Genomic DNA, 6,404 nt, shown 5'->3' with positions numbered 1-6,404 from the left:
GATTTGGAGGTCTTTTCCAACCTTAATGGTTCTATGATTCTATGAATTGTAGGCTTCCAGGATCTAAGAATCATAGAATGCTTTGCATTAGACAGGACATTAAAGACCATCTAGTTCCAGCCCCCTTTCCATGGGTAGGGGCTAATCCCATGAGATCGGGTTTTTCAAGCTCTCATCCACCTTTATGTTGAACACTACCAGGGAGGGGGCATCTACAACCTCTTTGTGTAATCTTTTCCAGTGTCTCACCACCCTTTGTGTGAATAATTTCTTCCTTAGATCTGATCTAAATCTACTCTCTTTTAATTTAAAACTTGTTGTCCTAGCACTACACTCCCTGGAAAAGGGTCTTTCCAGCTCTCTCCTATTTTTCTCCATCTGTTCTGCTAAGGAGGGTGAGGGCGAGAGTGGCTGTGGGGAGCTTGGTTACCTCCTGGGGATAAAGCACAACACATCCAGAGACACAAACATGACCAACAAGTGATAAAGGAGGCAGTGAAGGGAACTAAACATGGTCAGTCACACTGGCTGGTGAGAACATGGGAGAGAGAGAAAACACTTCTTGCGGTCAGGTTATCTGATCAGGGACCTTGTCAGTTGGGAAACCAAGGGAAAAGGGGAAATGCTGGTAAAAGTACATATCCTAGGAGGACAGCCTGAGGACCCTTTGGCCATCTAGTCTGGAGAAAAGAAGGCTGAGGAGTAACCCCATTGCTCTCAACAACTTCTTAAGGGGGCGAAGTGTTGAAGGAGGGGATGATCTTTTCTCTCTTTTAACTGATCACACAACATGTGGGAATGGCACATAGATGCACCAGGGGACATTCAGATGGGGCATTAGGAAAATTTTACGTACTGTGAGGGTGATCAAACACTGGAACAGGCTTCCTAGAGACCTGGTTGATGCCCCATGTCTGTCAGTGCTCAAGAGGCATTTGGACAATACCCTCATACATAGTCTCTAATTTTTGTTTAACCCTTAAGAGGTCAGGAAGTTGGACTAGATGACCTTTGAAGGTCCCTTCCAACTGAACTATTCTGTTCTAATCACTACAGACTTGGCTAAGCCCCATTTGTGTATTGGAAGGCCACGATAATGTCTACTGGAGTCTTCTCAAGGCTAAGCAATCCTAACTTTCTCAGGCTGTCTTCACTGGAGGTGCCCTTCTTGTGCATGGCATACTTTTGTTAGAGGTGTAGTGGGCTGCAGGGAGTGCTTCAGTTAGTTGTCCTTGCTGTGCCAAAGAATCACAAAATGGCTTAGGTTGAATGGAACCTAAAAGATCTTCTTGTTCCAATGTATGTGCCTTAAACAGACATGCCACCAACTAGATCAGGTTGCCCAGGGTGTTCTCCAGTTTGGCCTTGAACACCTCCAGGGATGGGGGATCCATAGTTTCTCTGCACAACCTCTTCCAGTGACTCACTATCCATGCAGTCAAGAATTTCCTCCTAACGTCTAGTCTAAATCTATCCTCAGTTACTTGAAGACCTTTCCCCTTGTCCTATCATTATCAACTCGAGTAAAGAGTCCATCTCCATCCTTTTTTAAGAGCCCTTTAAGAACTGAAAGGACACAATGAGGTCTCCTCAGAGCCTTCTCTTCTCCAGGCTGAACATCCCCAGCTCTCTCAGCCTTTTTTCATAGGAGAGGAGCTCCAACCCTCTGATCATCTTTGTGGCCCTCCTCTGAACTTGCTCTAACAGGTCCACATCTTTCTTGTGCTGGGGTCCCAAAACCTGAACACAGTACTCCAGGCGGGACCTCATGAGGGCAGAGTAGAAGGAGACAATCACCTTACTTGTCTGCTGGCCATTCCTCTTTTGATGCAGCACAGGATGCAAACTTCACGATGTTTTGCACACCCCCAACCTACATGTCATTGGAGGCAGGATGAGAAACGGAAACCCTTGATGCTGTGCAGACATGGTTCATCGATATGTGAATATCTAATATTTAATCTAAATCTACCCTTTTTTACTTGAAAGCCATTGCCCCTTGTCCTATCACTACATTCCCTGGTAATGAGTCCTTCCCCAGGTTTCCTGTAGGCTCCCTTTATGTACAGGAAGGTTGCTGTAAGGTCTCTCCAAAGCCTTCTCTTTTCCAGTAAATGATAATGATAATGATAATGATAGTCATCATCATCATCATCATCATCATCATAGTTCTCCCAGTCTCCTCTCTTAGCAGACGTGCTCTAGATCATTTTTGTGGTCCTCCTCTGGTCCTGCTCTACTAAGTCCATGTGTCTACTGAGGTGAGCTGAGACATGAATAAAAAGATAGGCATTTATTTAACTATTTAAGCAACACTAGCAAAATCTGTTTTTGTCTTTTATTGGTGGTATGAGGAACATTGCAAATGGCTAAACATCTGCCTGTCAATGGCAAATGGTGAATAATAAAATAATAAGTTCTGGTTTTTGTTTGTTTGTTGGTTGGTTGTTTTGTTGTTGTCGTTGCTTGTGTGCACATCTAGCTGTTAAACTTTCTTTATTCCAGCCCACTTTTTTTTTTTTTTTTTTTCACTTTTACCTTCAGTTCTTTTCAAAACACCCCACTAGGTAGGAGGAATGAGCTTGTAGCCCTGTGGTGCTTAGCTGCCTACCAGGTTTAATCTACCTCGCAACTTTACTGAAGTCAAAGTGTATCGATATCCACTGCTCTGCCCTCTTCTACCAGGCCTGTTATTTCATCAGGGGTATTTCATGTCCCAGTTGGTCAAGATTGACTTCCCCTACATGAAGATATCCCAACTGCTCATGATGATATTATTGTTGCTCCTGTGCCTGGAATAGGGTTCCAGGATGAGCTGCTCCATCACCTTTCCTGGGATGGAGTGGAGCCTAAGCAGCCTGCACTTCCCTGGGCCCTCCTCCTTGCCATTCTTGCAGCAAAGATGGACATTTGCTTTCCTCCAGTCTTGGGGCACTTCTGCTAGTCACCAGGATTGATCCAAGATGACCAACAGTGACCTTGCAAGGACATCAGCCAGTTCCTTCCACTCTCATGGGTGAATCCCATCAGGTCCAATAGAATCACAGAATCTTAGAATGGTTTGGCTTGGAAGGGATTTTATACATCATCCAATTACAACCCCCCTGCCATGGGTAGGGACACCTTCCACTAGATCAGTTTGCTCAAAGCCCCATCCAATCTGGTCTTGACCAATTCCAGGGATGAGGCATCCACAACTTCTCTGGGCAATCTGTTCCAGTGCTTCACCCTCCTCAGAGCAAAACATTTCCTCCTTAAATCTAATTGAATCCTACCCTTCTTTAGGTTAAAACCATTACTCCTTGTCCTATCGCTATGCTCCCTGACAAGGAGTCCCTTCCCAGCTTTTTGTAGGCTTCCTTTAGGTATTGGAGGGCTGCTATACAGTCACCCTGGAGCCCTCTCTCCTCCAGGCTGAACAACCCCAACTCCCTCCCAGCTCTCCTCTCCAATAGGAGAGGTGCTTGAGACCCTTAATCATCTTTGTGTCCCTCCTCTGCACTCATTCTAATACTTCCATGTCCTTCTTGTGCTGGGGACCCCAGAGATGAATGCAGGACCCCAAGTGAGTTCTCACAAAAGCAGAGCAGACGGGGAGAATCACCTTCCTTCACCTGCTGGCCATGCTTTCTTTGATGTAGCCCAGGATAATGTTATTTTTCTGTGCTGCAGGCACACATTGCTGGCTCATGTTGAGCTTCTCATCTACCAGCACCCCCATGTCCTTCTCCTCAGGGCTACTTTCGATCCATTCTCTACCCAGCCTGTAAATATGTTTGGGATTGCCCCAGTCCAGATTCAGGACCTTGCACTTGGCCTGGCTGAACTTCATGAGGTTCACACAGGTCCACCTCTCAAGTCTGTCAAAGTCCTTCTGGATGGCTTCCCTACCCTCCAGCATGTTGACTTCTCCACATAGCTTGCTGTCATAAACAAACTTGCTGAAGGTGCATTTGATCCCACTGGCCATGTCACCAACAAAGATGTTAAACAGTGCCAGTCCAATACTGACCTGTGAGGAACACCACTCGTTACTGATCTCCACTTGGACATTGAGTCATTGACTGCAACTCTTTGAATGCAACTATCCAGCCAATGCCTTACCCACTGAGTGGTCCACTCGTCAAATCATTGTCCAATTTAGAGACAAGGATATCATGGGGGACAGCATCAAATGATTTCCACAGTTCCAGGTAGATGATGTTAGTCCTTCCTCTATTCGCCAGTTCTGTAACCCTTTTGTAGAAGTCCAGACAATTTGTCAGATATCACCAGATTTGTCAGGCAATCCATAGACTTGTATATATCCCATTTTGTCAAGTATGCCCTGACCTGATCCACTCCCTCCAAGTGCCCATGCCCCAGACCTTCCTACGTTCTCTGTGACCTGGGATTCCTGAAGGGCAGTCTTGCCAGTAATGACTGAGGTGAAGAAGGAATTCAGTACCTCAACTTTTTCCATGTCTCATTTCAACTGGTATTGGGCCTCATTCAGCAGTGGGTCCACATTTTCTGGAGCCTTCCTTTTGCCACCTATGTACTTTCAGAAGCCCTTCTTACTGCCTTTGAAATCCTTGCCCAAGTTCAATTACAGGTAGGTTATAGCTTTCCTAAACTCACAGGATTCTTCCATGCAGATAGGTGAGGAGGCCAAAGACGGCTCTCCCGACGGCCAAGATTTTGAGCTTGCTATTTGTGAGCTATACTATCCTCCCCTCTGAATCAGCTCCACCATCTCATGGTCGCTGAAGGAAACCATGATGCAATTAGACAAATATGACCTAACTGCTCTCATGGAAATGTGGTGGGACGGTTCACACAACTGGAAGCACTGAGGGTTACAAGCTCTTCAGAAGAGATAGACAGCGAAGAAGGGGAGGGAGTATTGCCCTGTATGTTAGGGAAAGGATTGATTGCAAAGAGATGCTTCTGAGAAACAACCATGGACAGGTCGAGAGCTTGTAGGCAAAAGTTAAAGACCGCACCAATAAAAGACACCTTGTGATTGGGGTCTTCTCCAGGTTACCTGATCAAGAAGAGCTTGTGGATGAGGCCTTCATGCTTCAACTACAAGAAGTGCCATGCTCTCATGCTCTCATCCTGATGGGGGAATTCAACTACTCGGGTGTCTGATGGAAAAGCTACAAAACATGCTGTAAGCAATTCAGGAGACACTTAGAGAGCATTGAGGATAAGTTCCCAGTCCAGGTATACAGAGCAACTAGAGAAGTGTTACTGGCACCGGTGCTCACTAGTGCTGACAAACTCATGAAAGAGGTTAAGATTGGAGGCAGTCTGGGCTGCAGTGACAATGTCCTCATTGAGTTTGTGATCTCAAGGAATGTGGGCCTGGCGAAGAACAAAGTCAGGACCCTGAACTTATGAAGAGCCAACCTCAAGCTACTTAAAGACCTTGTGGACGAGATCCCCTGGAATACTGTCCCTAGGGACAAAGAAGCTGAACAGAGCTGGCAACTCTTTAAGAATGTTCTCCTTAGAGCATAGAAACTCTCCATCCTCCTGCATAAGAAAGTGGGCAGGGAGGGCAGACAACTGGGGCAGCTCAGCAAGGACCTGATGGTCAAACTGAGGCACAAGAAGGAAATGCACAGGCAGTGGAAATGGAGACATGTGGCCAGGGAAGAGTACAGGGATGCAGTCCGGATATACAGGGATGGGATCAGGAAAGCCAAGGCACAGAACTAGAACTTAGAACTGAGCTTGGCAAGGGATGCAAAGAATGACAGGAAGGGATTCTAGAGGTACATTGGCCAGAAAAGAAAGGCAAATGAGAGTGTGTCCCTTCTGACGGATAAGAAGGGTGAACTAGTAATAGCAGATAAGGAGAAGGTTAAGGTACTCAGCAATATCTTTGCCTTGGTCTTCACTGCCAGTCAGGCTTCCCAAGTCTGAACTTTTGTTTCCTTGAACCTGTAAATGGAGGCTGAGGAAGTCAAGTCTCACCCACTGTAAGTGAAGAGCAAGTTTGAGACCACCTGATGAAAGTAAAGGCATGCAAGTCTATGGGGCCTGATGACTTGCATCCAAGGGTCCTGAAGGAACTGGCTGATGCAGTTGCCAAGATTCTTTCCATCATATTTAAAAAGGTGTGGCAGTCAGGTGACTGGAAAAAGGTAAACATCATTCCCATTTTTAAAAAGGGTAGAAAAAGGACATGGGGAACTACAGAATGATGAGCCTCACCTCTGTGCCTGACAAGATCTTGGGAAATCACAGAATCACAGAATTTCTAGGTTGGAAGAGACCTCAAGATCACCGAGTCCAACCTCTGACCTAACACTAACAGTCCCCACTAAACCATATCCCTAAGCTAAGCTCCTTCTGGAAGATCCTCCTGGAAGCAATATCAAGGCAGGTGCAAGAAAAAGAGAAAGAAAGACGTG

This window comes from Aythya ferina, assembly GCF_964211825.1.
Source record: "Aythya ferina genome assembly, contig: HAP1_SCAFFOLD_37, whole genome shotgun sequence".
Taxonomy (NCBI): domain Eukaryota; kingdom Metazoa; phylum Chordata; class Aves; order Anseriformes; family Anatidae; genus Aythya; species Aythya ferina.
The sequence above is the reverse complement of the archived record's forward strand: the minus strand, read 5'-3'. Positions refer to the sequence as shown.